This window comes from Cydia strobilella, chromosome 11 (genome assembly GCF_947568885.1).
Source record: "Cydia strobilella chromosome 11, ilCydStro3.1, whole genome shotgun sequence".
Classification (NCBI taxonomy): Eukaryota; Metazoa; Arthropoda; class Insecta; order Lepidoptera; family Tortricidae; genus Cydia; species Cydia strobilella.
Window position 1 is genome coordinate 7,939,800 of NC_086051.1, and position 16,566 is coordinate 7,956,365.

The 16,566-nt window shown below is 35.2% G+C and overlaps 1 protein-coding gene across 1 annotated transcript in view; it reads left to right on the forward strand.

Moving 5' to 3' along the window:
- Window positions 1-16,566, forward strand: part of LOC134745458 (ADP-ribosylation factor-like protein 4C) — an 80,663-nt gene that overhangs the window by 33,167 nt on the left and 30,930 nt on the right. The window contains exon 2 of the mRNA XM_063679503.1: window positions 6,397-6,428. The gene's annotated coding sequence lies outside the window, so the exon portion shown is untranslated. The remainder of the gene's footprint in view (window positions 1-6,396; window positions 6,429-16,566) is intronic.

The window sequence follows — 16,566 nt, forward strand, 5'->3', positions numbered from 1 at the left end:
TGTAAGTACATAGTTTATTTCAAATTTCAAAAGGTGCATAATAGATTTGTTCAATGTGCAGCTCATTGCACGATAATTGATGGGCTGCAATTAATAATAACCTACTGTAAACGACGCAGAATTTTTTCTAAAAATATTTGAGTCACATTTGAGTGCACCCTCTGAACCTCTATGTTCTGTAGGTACTATAATATATTCCGTGCTTTAAAGTTTTATAACTAAACGATAAACCGTTTCACTTTTTTATTCATTCAGCGAAAGGATGCCCGCTTTTATTACTAGACTAGGTTACACTAGCGCCCCAGAACGGTGGAAATGAGCGTAGTGGGCAGGATGGCAAAGCGGATGACTACCTTTTATTTCACGTAGACTGGTTCTCTACATACATATTTATTTATAGCAATTTAACAATTATAACTTGGTAGGTTGTACTTACGTATCGTATTGGTAGGTTGTACGTACGTACAGCTTTAACCTGTGAGCTTTAAGCAAAATATAAGGCATACATTCCCCCATGTAAATGATTTCAATTAAATCAGTTAATGTTAAGCTAAGTGTTAGTGAGCTCAACGAGGGAGAGGAGTGTTAGGGTCGGCAACGCGCATGTAACTCCTCTGGAGTTGCAGGCGTACATAGGCTACGGAGACTGCTTAACATCAGACGGGCCGTATGCTTGTTTGCCACCGACGTAGAATAAAAAAATAAAATAAAAGTTTTAGTTATTTAGTTAACACAACACCCTTGCACGAGGACAAGAGATCTAATTGAATAATTGATATAGACAAATGTGCACCTTCCGGCCACTAGTTACCGCGCTCTGACCTCGATTGCGATTCATATCATAACAGAACAAACGGCTCTTAAAGTAAAACAATCCCTCTTGAAAATATTTCATACTCTATGTCACATCCGTATTCCCTCCAAACGACCAATAAAAACCACCAGGATTTCTACAACGAGCATATACAAGTGAATAATTTAAAATGGAAAAATAGAAATAGCCACAATTGTTGTAAAAAACTACAACATTACTTTCGAAGATATGAAGAACTTCATAAAATAAATATCCAGCCTCTTTAATTTGTTTTGTTACGTGTCACTTCTACTTCATTCGATGACCATGTAAATTGCTCACTTTATATGATATTGCATTTCTATTGGTGGTATACGGTGAGCCACTTGCGGGTATGACTACGCAGTACCGTTCCGCAGAACGCCCCGCCATGAATGCCCCATTGTTACACCTCCATTGACTGACTGAACAGTGCTGTGCTTATAATGGAAATTACGTATACAGCGATAATTGTATAATAAATTGTAATCGCGTTTGTTGAATTACGTGACTTGTGACTAGGCAGTAAAATAGACCAGTCATGTCAAGAGAGATTTCTGTGAAATTTAACACCTCAATATGGAAAGTGGACAAACTTTGCAACACATCGTTTTGGTCCCAGTGGACACAAATAAGAAATAGAGTGTGCGAAAAGAGAAGAGTCGTGGAATGTAAGGGAGACCATACATTCTACGACTCTTCTCTTTTCGCACAGACTCTACCTACGTTATTTAATTGCATAGATTTACTTAAAATCGATAGAATATTATGCATGTTAAAAACTTGTAACATCATATTTAATAATATATATTATACCTAGTATATACTTAGAGTAATATAAAAACTGCAATGAAAATAATATTTAACATTTATCGTCGCATGAGGAGGCAGGCGTATGCAATGCATGGATTTGACGCAAATGAATTTATTTACAGAACGGAGAAGATGAGCCACCACGACTTGCCACATTAATTATTGTAAATACGGCAATCCTTACCTCATCTCTAATGCAATGAGATTAATGAAATGCAAAAAAAACAGGAATAGCTTGACATTAACCTTACTGCCGTGCCGTTCAATAGTAATGAAAATAACATATCTGCTATTTTGAGGTCCTAGTAAATATGGAAACAGAACTTCTTAACGGGACGGTCTGTCCTTCAAGAGGGATAGGCAAACTGTAAGTTGTGTCATGGTAGAGAAACAAATGATCTTCCTGAAATGTACAATGCACCTAATGTTTAGGTACTTGTGTAATTTATATCATTTTATTTATATATGTGTTACCAGTCGATATGGACAGAACTTTATTGAACACTTTAGGTTTAGGTAAGTACCTAGTTGTTAAAGATAAAACAGTATGTTGCACGAATGTTTACAACCTCGAGGGCATGCTCGTCCGATCTTGCATGCATAAGTGCACCGCACCAGATAACGCATGGCCGGCCTCTTAATCAAATGCACACTCGGTCCAATTGGTACGAAGGCCTCAATCAAAGTAGATTTATACATTAAGTATTCCGTTTTATAAGTAATTTACGTCGTAAATTTTACCATATCCGTTCGTATCCGACAAGAGCACAACAAGCCTTTATTAGTAAGATGACAAGCAGTTATTAGAGATATTAACGTAAAAAGTGAATTCAAAATGCCAGGAGATAGTAAACCTTCTACATACACTTCTACGAGAAAATAGATAATCACCCATTTCTTTGTTATGGTCCTTATACTGTCTGATTAACCCGTTTGCTACCAATCGGAAACATTCCTTCTCAAGTAACTATATAGTTCTTAACTTCTTATACAGGGCCGGTATTTCATATGGAGTCTTCAAACGGGTTTTTGGCCAGATGGGTTGGTAAGCATTTATAAAATAAATTTGCCATTACTGGCTGCCAACCCACAAAATATCGGTACTTTAAAGTAATTAGAGTAGTTACGTATACTGTAACGTCATCTACTAACTAGAGTAGATAATGTTACGTTCTAGACGTTTGAAATTTGTACCTAATATAAATTTTGGTTTTTCGTATTAAAACGTTTGTGCCTCGGAACTCTTTGAAACCATTTAGGTTTATTGCCTACACTAGATCTTCGGACCGATAAGAGTCGCTGCGACTCATTGAAGTATAATGTACTATAGCTCAATGCTGCGACTCCGCTTACACATAATGCAAAATAAACATGAGTAGTTTATATACTCACACAGTTTATTTTCCAAAACCATAACTTCGTTTGAAAGACGGTCGTGCTCAGCTCCAGTGGGGCTACCGCGAAAACCGAAATTCGCAAAATGCGGGGATCTTTCTCTTTTACTCCAATGAAGGCGTAATTAGAGTGACAGAGAAAAATGCCCGCAATTTGCGAACTTCGATTTTCGCGGTTATAGCCCAGAACTCCAGCCACTCCCTACGCCGTCTCCACGTGGTCCATTAAGAGTAATAAAACCCGTCTGTTTCATCTAATGTCATATGATAATATACACCAATAAACATTTATGATGAGCGATAAAAATTGAGGGCAGTTATACAGTTACGAGATATGATTTAATGTAATGTTCTGTAACGTAAATTATTCCTGCATGAATTTTAGTAGCAAGTAGCAAAACGAATATTACATGATGCAGATTAGAGTAGGTTCCGATGTGTGTGACTGGAAGATTAATTAAATGCTGACAATACACACTATACACGTCATTAATTAAAGATCTTGGCATAATTTTTGACTTAACATACTTTTAACGAGCATAGAACATCTCTCGCTGCAGATTGTTATACAAAACTGGGTTCCATCATCCGTCATTCGAAAAACTTTAATGACTCCAAAGTAGTTCAGCTATTATACATTGCATTAGTTAGAAGAAAGATTGAATCGGGCTCTTCATTCCACCATCATGAAAAATCATACACCTTGCATACGGGTATTCCCCCTTTTTATACCCAACCAAATTTTTACTGGCCATGCTAGACGCTAACGCTCGTTTCATAAAACCACACTTGTGTTTTAAGGCCTCTCATTATGTATCAGTTGCATAAACTACTATTTTACCTCTAGAAGTAAATAATATTTAAATTAAAATAATAAGGTGTCGACATGAAAATACTTACTAAATATCTAATAATTCTGATGATTTAAGCGGTAATCAAATTGCAAGGACGTTCTGATAGGAGTAAGTATAGTAAACACCCAACATGATGGACGTGGCACCAATAATGGGATGTAGGTATACAGCATATCCTGTAAAATAAGTACCTATTAATCATCAGTTTTTAAACACTAGCAACATTTTACCACAAATAACAGCTGCTTAAGTTTGACGTTTTACTAATTTCTGTTTGCTGTGAGGACGGCATGTACAAACAGTAACACTTCTAGTTGTACATCGATGAACCTTATTACAAAAGGCATAAGGTCCACTGATGTTCAGTTAACGGTGTGGGCGATGGTACAAGTAAAAGTCTACCAAGTTTCCGTTAGTGTTAGCGGACATAACGCCAATACTCACCTACCTACCTGCTTTTGGATCTCAAGTGCTTAAACAACCGCAAAGCCCAGTTTCCGCGTCCACGAACGATCGACGTAAATGTCGCGTGCTTTTCCGAAACTGCCATTCAGGGAACTGATTGATCTGCCATCGTTCCAATCCCTCAAAGGGTTACTACAAGCTCCACTAAATTTATCGCCCCATTCCTTCCGCCTTTGATCCAGATTTATGATATTTATTTACACATACAAATTGATATTAAAAACGCCGCCTTTGATACATGCTCTAATTACGTTTTGAAATTGGACGTGCCCGCGCAAATGTGGCATATCTAATTTTGCTTCCAGTTACCACAACTTTAATAACATTTTCGTCATTATAACAGGTGAAACTTTGGCTTGTTTAGTTTTTTGTGTCGCTTAACTTCAAACTCGGGTAAATCCAACTGTCAGATTTTGCGATTTTGGTATTAAGAAAAGGTAATAGGGTAGATATTTCCTAAGAGCAAATATAGATATAACTCCGTAATAGATGGATACAGTCTAAGGAAAAAACGTGCCTCGAAAATCACGAAAATTTGATTCTCGATCAGAAGGCGCTACTAGCTTTGGCCTACTGTCGTATAGATGGCGTTGACGGTTTCGTTTGTTATTAAACAATTTTAACGCATATCAGTGAAAGGACATGGGTCAAAATCATAAAAATAATTAATGCAAATAAAAAAAATAATTTATCCATATTATCGTATTTTTATAAATCTTCATTTTTAGTTTTAAAGTGTGTCGACAGATGGCAGTGAATTTACTGTGGTTACAAAATTTACTATGACAGTACCGCTCTTGTATAAGTTACTCTATGCTAAGAGGGTCGAATGGATTTACCCGAGTTTGAAGTAAAGCGACACATTTAAGGATGACTCACGTTAGACCGGGCCGTGTCCGGGCAGAAGCTTCCGGCGTTTACTTTTCTATGACATGACAGGTGATCACGTGATGCTTTCCATAGAAAACGAAGCGCCGGAAGCTCCGGCCCGGGCACGGCCCGGTCTAACGTGAGTCATCCTTTATGGAACTTAAGTAGTCAGTCTTTTGCAAAACAATTTGCAAAATTACAGTTAAAGATTCAAGGCAATTGCTGTTCTTTTGGGTATTCAATTAAACTAAAGCAAACAAAGTTGAATATTCAAATAGGTTGTATTATTACTTCTTGCGGAAAAGAAAATAAAAGTGGATAACATACGGCATTTGTGAAAAATCACAAAAGTATAGGTAACGCGTCAACCGAAATTGAGTAACCAAATCCAAAAGTTTCCAATCTAGTGGACGAAGTTTTGTGCCATATCCCCGCACAGGACCAAGATGCACAGGACCAACAAAAGTAATATCTATTCCATTTTGGTCGCCTATTACCGACCTAATGATCGGTGATAAAATGTTACAGACTTACAGATAATACAAAATAAGCTAGGTTATGCATGAGATGAGCAATGAGCATGACTGCACTCCCATGCACAAAAAGGAGTGAGGTTATAAGTCCCCACCCCGATCGGTATCGGTTGAAAACTTCATAAAAACCAAGCATACTTTAATCTTAAGCTATACAAAATGGAGAATTATACAAATAAGATTTTTAATTCGGTACTGTTAACGCCATTTCCGTGAACGTTCACAAGTTTGTTTTTATCATCATTTAGCCGGTTCACGGTCGTAAACAGCGCCTAAAGCACCGTGCGTGTGCCTTCGATAACAAGAACAAGACAAGACTTCGAGCGACGTTCACAACATTACGTTCTTTAATGATCAGTTCAAAGCAAGTAGATTAAACAAGGAAATGCGCGTTTATTTTTAAATATGTAATTTTAATTACTTGTTACGCTTATGTAAATGACATACCTACATATTTTTTGGAACATTTCACGCTTACCCTTTAACTTTGATATAAAAGGTAAGTAGTTTTGATAATAAACTGGTCTGAGTCTTCCGATTGACTTGACCGTACTTATGCTTATCCAATAACAAAAAAAAATTAGAGCATTTTCCGTGTCGTCATTAATATTAATAATCCTATTTTCTTGTTTCAGGTTATACAACTCACAATCACATGCTTGAAGTGGTAAGTTACTGTATTCAGAAATATATACTTACTCATGGACAAATTTAGAGGAACGCAAAAAAAAAGGTTTACCTATTCCGTATAAGATAAGTAAAGTCGAAGGAAAAAACGTGCCTCGGAATATAAAGAAAAAGTTATCATCGAATAGATGTGGCACACCTTTGGCCTATACTCGTGTAAATGGCGTTAGCGACACCATTTGATATTTAATAATTTTAACACATATCAGCGAAAGAACATGGATTAAAGTCATATGGCGTTATCAAAAAAAACATTTATCCATAGATATATATATAATCTCAAATACCTTTATTTACGTATATATAATTATTTTGAGATTTTTGTACATTTTCATTTTTAGTTTTAATCCTGTGTCATGGCAGTGAATTTACTTTGACTACAAAATTTACTATGACAATAACCCTCTATACTATCTATTTTCTTTGACATAAAGTAATTTCAAAATTAGTAATTAAACTTTAGTGTATGTTTAGTAAACTTTGCTAACGCACTGGTTTTTATATCAATCTTCGAAACTTTATATTAAAACTGAGGCCGTTATAGACAAAATCGAAAACTGCTTCCGCCAAAAGTCTATTTCATTTCAACGTATCGATGTTACTATAGATCTACCGTTTAACTGAGGCGGTTGGTAAAAAGTTATTATGGTTAGCAGCTGGTTAAAGGCTTGGCTGTATAAAGCTGGTTTTTATTATGTTAAGAAAGTAAAAAAAATAGTAGGATATAAACTAGTTTTAGTCCCAAAACTCAGCTACATGTACATTCTATACTAGGAAATCACTGCACAACATATTTACAATATTTACAAACCGCTGAGGTATGTGAAGAGCGTTTTCACATTGTCCGATCCGATATCGGATGTCGGAAGGAAGTAGAATGTAAGATATATGTTTTTCTCTGTATTTATTTATGCATTTAATAAATCATTATTACTAAAAAACTATAAATAACGCAAAAGGGGCGAACTTAATGCCAATGGCACTCTCCTGCAGCTGTTTTTGTCATAGGCGCCTTCCGACATCCGATATCGGAAAGGCGCTTCTGATAAATTCAGCCATGTCGGAGCCCCCCGTCAGCTGTCGGACCGATAATATTTGTTTGTGTGCGTATGTGTAGGCATAATGCTTGTTGTAGTGTGCGTGATCGCGCGAAAGACGGCGCCCAGCGCGCCCCCGCGGCCTGACTACGCGGATGTCGGATCCTACATCCGATATCGGATCGGACAATGTGAAAACGCTCTTAGACTTACAAGCCTAACATTGCACTTGAACTATGAATTGGAACCTACGCGGACTCTATCCGAGCACTGAAAGGAGCAAGGACAATGTCATATAGCAAGTGGAATTAGAATTAACCCACGTCACGCCCCACCAAGCCGTAGCTCGTGATACAATTGCACAATTAGCAATATTCCGTGTATTATTGCATTCTTAATAACGGCTTGCGTGGTGCCGGTATGCGTGTTTATGGTTCAATGAGCTTAAAAAGCATTAAAGGAGTAATCGACAAAGGAGAGTCGAGAATTAACATTTAATTTCGTATTTTTTTAAGAATCGAATTTTTTTATTACTTTAGTATACCACGTGATAGTACCATATAACTGCTACACGCTTTTCATACAGTTGTTTGAGTTACGTAGCAAATATAACTAAGGTACCATCAGCCGTAAAAATCCAATGCGAATAAAATTTATCAATGAATTTATTCATAATTTTTCCATGCAATTTTGCAGCTCACTGTATATGTAGGTCCAAACTGTCCAAAGGTTCTAAGACAAGTGTGTATTTTAGATGTGTATTGATAATCGTAGTACTGCTCTGCTAGTTTCAGGGTAAAGTATAGAACAAAGTAATAAATAAGTTATCGAGATAACCTTTTGTCAAAATTGGGATTTCCATTTTCCACACTCAAACCCGTAGCACTTATCGTCTGACGTTCTGTCCCTTGGAAAGGCTATCGTCCGATTATAATGAAAAGCGGTTTCAGGAAGTTCAGGGTTGTTTACTGAATGTTAATAGGTATCATCTCTCCTAACCGGGGTGCGTGGGAATACGGGGGAGGAACTTTCACACACGTATTCTCTCCTTAAAGGGAGCCTAATAATCACGTTCCCTAAATAAAAGACTCGAGCACTGTGTGTGTTAACTGTAAAGGCGCATAACCAGGAGCTACCGCACTTCAAAGTGCCGATCCCTCCTTATAACTCAGTACATGTACTCATAGCACAGGGGATCATAACATAATGGTGACCCCGTGCACAGATTCGTGACACGTGTGAAATGCAGCTGTACATGTAAATGCTGAGAAAGTTTAAATTAATCCCCTAGTTACAAAATTTTTAATTTCTAATGTGTAAAATTTGTAATTTAAGTGACATAATTTTTTTTTATAATAATTGTAACATATTTTAATGCATTACTAATTTAGGAGACTGTAGATTTGTTAGTTCGCATGATTATTAATTAATTTTATTTTATAATGTTTAGCCTAGATTACGGTCTAATATATTGTTGTATGTCCTCACAGGACGTCATGGACTGACTTTCAGAATTGATGTAACACCTAAATTATAAAATGTATGTACATGACTTTACAATCAATAAATGAAATGAAAATGAAAATGAAAATGTACAATCCTTGAAATGGAAACGCCGCAGTTTGTTTACATAAATACTTCAAAGGCTTATGTAATTTTGTGTTATAATATAAGGGTGTTCTTATAACACTTTAAACTCTCGCGTTTTGTACACATAATTAATGACATTAACGGGTCTAGCGCGATTAAATTGACAGAAATAGGTTGGTACGTGTTATAGGCCGGTATGTATTAACGGGTTGATACATTTATTTGTCCACCCCGAACATTTATATAAACTAATGTCGGGTAGTTTAGTGCTGTTTACCAATATCTCAATTGACATTTTGCTGGGACGTCAGTCTTCCGTGACCACAGCTAGTGCAACCTAGCTGAAACGTCGGCAAAAAGGTAAAATAATGAAATTTAATCGCATTAGACCCGTTAATTACATTAATTAAGGGTGTTCTTCTTTTATTTGCTAAATGGGAAAGAGAATAAAATTCAAAAGAAACATAAATAAATTAAAAATGGTTTACTATTACACATTCCTATGATTTCGTTTGGCTGCCGGAAATTAAAATCAGATACGTAAATAACATCGTGTCGCGCGCTCATTGTGTCTGTACTTTTACATATACCTACATTAGTACCCGTTAACATACGCATACGTTAAAAGTGTTTATCGACGATGATTGATTACTAATAACAAATTGTCGAAAATTTTAACAGAAGTAATTATATTATAATATTTACCAATATCGGATACAGTCATCATCATTATCATCATCATCATGTCAGCCGATAGACGTCCACTGCTGGACATAGGCCTCCCCCAAGGCTCGCCACTCCGACCGATCCTGTGCCGCTCGCAACCACCGAATTCCCGCGACCTTCACCAGGTCGTCGCTCCATCTCGTTGGAGGCCTACCGGCAGTTCGTCTTCCGGTACGCGGACGCCACTCCAGAACCTTCCGGCCCCACCGGCCATCAGTTCTCGGATACTGTAAACCTATTAATTGTACAGGTGTAAGCATCGCACATAGCCATATTAATTAATCAGTTTCTAATTACGATAATGATCACGCAACTGCCGCATAAGCCACACATGGTCAGAGCCCGTTTTATATCAAGTGCTTATTTCTAACCTTTCCACATTGCAATAACATATCATAATCAAGATAGTTACAACAACAAACTCGCTTGAATTGCAACTCTCATGCTTTTGACTTAAGGTTTCAAGTTGCTTGGAACATAGTCGAAGTGTTTAATAGTTCACATGATGTTCTCTTGTCTTAATGAGCGTTGTGACCCATGTTCACACTGCACACATGTGCTATATCGTTTACAGTTTTTTCGTCCTAATGCCTAATTTCACCTGCCGTCATGACGCGTCATCTTCCTGCCGGAAATGAAAAAAATATACGCACATGTCAGTGGGTAAACTCTAAACGTACAGAAGTGCATAATTGTTGTATCGTATTTTCACGGAAACGCACGAAGGTGTTATGCTATTTCAGTCAGTCTCAGACGTCTCAGTCAGTACAATAAGTACTGAGGTTGACAGAAGTAGCATGACAAATACGAACGTTTCCGAGAAAATACGATGGCAAACAAATATGCATTACATCTGTAAGATGTATTTACTTTAAAAACATCTGTTGTTTGCTACACAATGCCTATAGAGCTATCATGCTATCAAGCAGCGATGCTTAAAAGGTGTTTTAATACATAAAATAAAGATTGTATACTCGAATAAAAAGAACTGTAAAGTATTTAAATCGTTAAATAAATTTCAGAATCTATAGTATAGTTATCAACTTATCAGACCCCGCAGACAACATGCTAATCGCTATTGCTACGTAGCGAACGAAACGCAACTGTCACTGTCACACTAATATGGAAGAGTGATAGAGAGACACAAAGCGATTCGATGGCGAAGCGCAAGCGATCGTCACCTTGGCTAGGCCGCCAGTTTTATAAAACTGTGTAACTTATGGAAGCAGAAGCACTCGTTTTTCTGACAAGAGTAGCCGCTGACACATCTGTCAATGATCAAACGGAAACATTTCCGACAGGTGAATTATTGGAACACGGTTGGTAAATATGTATTATATTTCAACTTGAACAACTGCATTCGTCGGACAATAGGTGACTCAGTAATGGATTAATCGATTTTTAACTATATATCACAACCGTGAAGGTTCAAACGTTAGTTATCTTCAATTTAAACATTTCGCTACTACCTAAATTCTGATTTATAATTAAATTCCAATAATCTAACCTCACTTTTTCTCTTTTCCGTATGTTTTAAGAAACTAAACAAAGCTAAAAGGATACATCTATATTTATTTTAAACAGAGTATATGCGACAAAAGGGACGGCGTTATTTGTAGTTCGGTGTTTTTGTTAGTGTTTTATCGTTAGCTTAAGGCGTTCGGATTCAGACTGCACCAGCGTTACTGCCGCAAATTTTAATATCAATGTTGATGACCGGATTTTTGTCAGTCGGCAGCAACACTGCAGCAGTAACTCTGGTGCAGTCTAAATCCAAACAGTACATTTTATTCAAAATTCAACCCATTTCACCATGCACTACATTATACATACCTACTATAGACAAAAACACAGTTTACAGAGGTATCTAAGAACATACAAATCATTAGTTTGGTATTACTACAGCGAGCTGCAAAATTACATGAACACAATATTTTTTGCGACAGGGTGTACCTGTGTTTTCGAACAACGTTTACAATAGTTTACATTCTTGGATGCAATAAACTTCACATGAGACCTATTCAAGCAAAACGACTCAAGAAAACTACATGGTAGGGGAGGTGTGTTAATTATATAAGTAAACAAAAACTTGAGGTATAGTCTTGTTATGGCCTAGGGATTCCCACGACGGCGCTCCCCGTTTTATTACGTACCTCGAAAAATGTTATCCCTTTTATTACGAAATTATGAATTATGAAAAAAGTTTAGCATTTTACGAGGGTTCTAAACATACGTTTGAAAGTTCTAGACCTTAACCAAGAAGTGTTTTGTTATTGTAATAAGGACCTTTTGCCCAAATATACATACCTAAAATAAAATGTTACAGAACACAGACATTATAGTTAATTCTAGTCGTGTTTTTTTTAAATATTTGTACTTATGATTTTATCTTGACTTTCATATCTATGTCACTCACAATCTAGAAGGTTATCATTATATTGTTGTTTAAAAACAAACATTTTCCAATATAAACAAGGTTGTTCAATGTAATTGCTGTACCTACTCGTAATAGGTATGTTGACTGCGCGGAAGTATCCGATTAGGTCAACATCTGGTTAAGCTGGGCTGATCGTTGGAACCTAATAAAATCGGAACATGCCTGTGTACACGTGTTTTGTTAACCCAATTCATTCTGCACCTGCCCATAGGCTGCGGTGGCTGCTTAACATCAGGCGGCCCGTACGCTTATTTGCCTCCGGCGTAATATTAAAACAAATCCTTTTTTGTGAATACAAAATGTTAGCAACACTGTTTGTAAGGATCATTATTTATCAATAGCTTATATTTTGATCATTTTTACTTTTACGATTAGCTTAAAAAAGAGTATCAGTTGACCCTTACTTGTCACTGGTTCCCGCCATCTTGAATTGTTATTAAAAGGCGGGTACACTGTGACAAGGGGCAGTTCGTGTACAGACGAGTTACAGTGTAGACGTCTTGGAATATTTATTGTAAATTGGTTGTTATTATGTTGGTAACGAACGAATAAAGTTAAAATATTGGTACAAGTATTAGATTTCATCATCAACCCGGTGGTAACTTAACAATCAGAAGCTGGATCCAACAAAAATCGATAAGATTTTGTTTTGCCACGCCCCACGAACGTAAGGTTTTCTTTCCGTTGGTATCAGTGAGTAAAAACATTATTTACCGGAAAGTATGTTAAATTATGGTAAGTCAGTCATAATTTTTATGTATTTCTTTTACCTTCTTTCATTTTAAATAAAACTGGTTAGATAATCTATCGTCGTCTAAGATAATATCATTTAATGTAGTACTTTTGGCATATGTATGTGAAGAAAGAACGTACGAACAAATAACAGGTATTCTCAGTAACAATAAAAAATTAAAAATATGAAATTTTAAAATCTACAGTTGTCTATTAAGCGTTTTTGAATACAGCATATGAGTTAGTGAAAAGTCGATCGTGTCATTAGAATGTTTCTTATTTTTATTTTATGAAAATCGATTGTACGATGCTGTAACACATCGATTATTTCAAGTTCAGGCTAAGGATTCATTGTTTAGTTTTCTGCGTAGCAAAATAGCAGTAGTGTAATAGCAGACTACAGTAGGATATTGTATATACACAGTTACATACACAGTAAAAATTTACGATCTGCTGCATCTTTGAGGTCAGTTTGTGGTACTAAAATAGGCTAGATGACAAATTTTCTTTAATGGTATCAGTCGATCAGTTTTATTTTTAGGATCATATTCATATTCCTTTATTGATAAAATTACAAATTTTACATGTCATAAATATTAACAAGTAAATATGTCAGTTTAATTACAATTCATCCAATGTCTATATGGGACCCAATTCATCCAATGTCTATATGGGACCCATTGCATTGAAGCAATACAAGGGTCAGAATTGATAGTCGGGGTCCGACAGTCTTACTTCACTCGCGAAACGGTCCTGGCAAAACGATATGAACGTGACGTCAGGGTCACTGTGAGCCCAACTTGAATGTATGGAAAATAAGTAAGGTTGCGATTTTGTCTGTGAAATATTGCGTTTATGCATATCGTTGCCATACAATCTTTTTTTGGATAGAATGTAAGGAATCGAATAGTACCCTTACTTTATTCCTTTTTGGAAGTTGAAAAAAACTAGATTTTGAAACTTAGATCCTGTATTTTCTTATCATTTCCGTATATTATTTTAATATCCATATTTTGCTATTTATTTTACTGGATTTTGTTATACAATTTAACATGTGTCATCATCCCTATTGTATAAATACACTGACTTAGTAGCCGTGAAACCGATGAGTGAACTAAAATGATAACTTGTCAATTGAATATCTCTTATAATGAAGACCATATATATGCATTAATATGCTGCGTTTGAATAAGAAATGCCTCGAGTTCCAAGTGGTTAAACGCGATTTGCGTCAGTGTCATAATTGTCTCGAATGCAATCTGTTCTTAAACTAAAATAAGCCTCAAATATTTTCATAAGGAATTAATGATGTAGCTGTCGAAAAACGAACCTTATTCTAATTTTGCCAACTCTGGTATGTTAAATCTCCAAGTTATGGAGCAGAGCATATGTCTTATTTTCCATATTGTACACTCCTCATGATATATATATCTCGTAACTTTATGCGCTGAACATTCAATTATTTTTGTGTCAATGTACCTATACACCTACTTATGTAACCCAATATTCATATGCAAATAAATCACTCATCATTCATACGAGGTCGCTGGGAAGTCGATATTATTATTGGATTAACTCGCATATTTTGAAAATTTAAAAACTCATTTACCCGTTTTCAATTATTTATTGAGAATATTTTGAATGTCGTATAGTGTATTATATGGCAGTAACTACATTTTATTATTTATGTTTGTAATAATACTAATTCATACGTAAATAAAAAAAAATAAGGGACCTTAATTGGAATCATATAATATATATAATGCGTAAAAAATGGGCCTTGCCCCGCTGCCGGCGGCCAGGTTAGGTTTTTTTATAATGTGTTTATATATTTTTTGTACTGTTTTGTAAGTGCTTTTATATTTTACTTTAATATCCATATTATAATAACACTAACTTAAGATGAAAGACAAATATAGAGAATATATTATAATGCGTAATATGTAGTCGGTTATGTAGTCAAGTCACATCTACTCATATGTAGTCACATGTAGAGTCACATGTAGAGTCACATGTAGAGTCACATGTAGAGTCACTTGTAGAGTCACTTGTAGAGTCACTTGTAGAGTCACTTGTAGAGTCACTTGTAGTCACATGTAGAGTCATATGTACAGTCAGCCATATTGAGTAATTCTCATAAATAGAAATAATGGCGTACGTGTAGACGCTAGTATCAGTAAATACGAATATACATCTTGTGAAATCGGTGTGTATAGTTATCGCACGTGGATGAACGTGTGAGACCTTGAAGTGCGTGGATGAAGGCGCTAGACTTTTATTACAACTCTCATAAACATATTTACAACACTAAAATAATGAGTCAACCATGTAAATATGTATAACATACAAATAAACAATGATAATAAAAGGAAAAACTTAATAACGTCGCTACACGCTAATATGTGGAGTTCTCATTCAAGTGCAATTTAGATTAAAACTGAATAAATTACAGATAATATGAATGAAATATCATATTACATGTGTTATACATTACTCGTACTTGTGTTGTTGTGTACACCTACAAAAAAAAATAAGACGAAGGAGTTATACACTTGACTAATAAAAGGAACGCAGCGTTATTATCGCTCGTTCATAAATATAAAGGAAATCGATATATGCGTACATTAGTGATACCTGTTTTCTTAATGTTCAATTTGAACTTGAGCGCGTTAGCCATAGACTTGAGACATTCCATATATGAAAACTCTGCTTATTACTGAGGAGATATGATAAAATCTTTGCAAAAGAAATAACATGATCTTATAAGTTTCGTTCATAAGAGAATCTCATTTCTTCCATTATTTAAATCACCATAGGGACATGTAATTATGTACATATAAAATAGTAATTAATAAGGTGCTTCGTTTTCAATATGCTGTTTCTGTTCAATATTATCTTGACAAGTAAACATGATGTAAATTCTAGTCTCATATTTTATATTCTAATATGTAGTGTGTTTGATAACTGATAATTCAGAAGAAAGTACCATTTATCCAAATGTCAATTTCAATACAACTAATAAATTGACAAAAAAATCTTAATTTAATAACGGTTCTTAATTTGAATAATTATTTACGAATACCTATCTCGATATAGTAAAATAGTATTAAAAATAATATGCAAGATAAATTGTATTCGACATATATACCCACACTTTATTTTGCCCAGGGTTTTATACGTGAATTATGACAGTAATATTAATAAAGTCTTGTTTTCGTAAAGCCAAAATAATTAAAAAAAAAAATATTCCAAGCATACATATTGAAATAATTACATGCATTAATTGTGGAATCTGGAATTTAGTCTGAATAATGAATTAGGATAACAAATGCACCGTAATACCTATTATAATTTGTTTCTAAAAAAAATACGATTATATTTGCAAATTAAATACCTTTAATAAAGTAATTAATTCAATTCATCTTTTTTTGTGACAAGGAATTTATTCTTGTAATGAATCACTCGTTAGTTTATTTGATGTTCTTAAATTTGGTTGAGTATTCATGAGTCTTTAATGGCTACAATAATGACCTAAAGCGGGTAACCGTCAAAGTAATATAATTTAAAAGAAATTATCGAATAATCTTAATATTGAA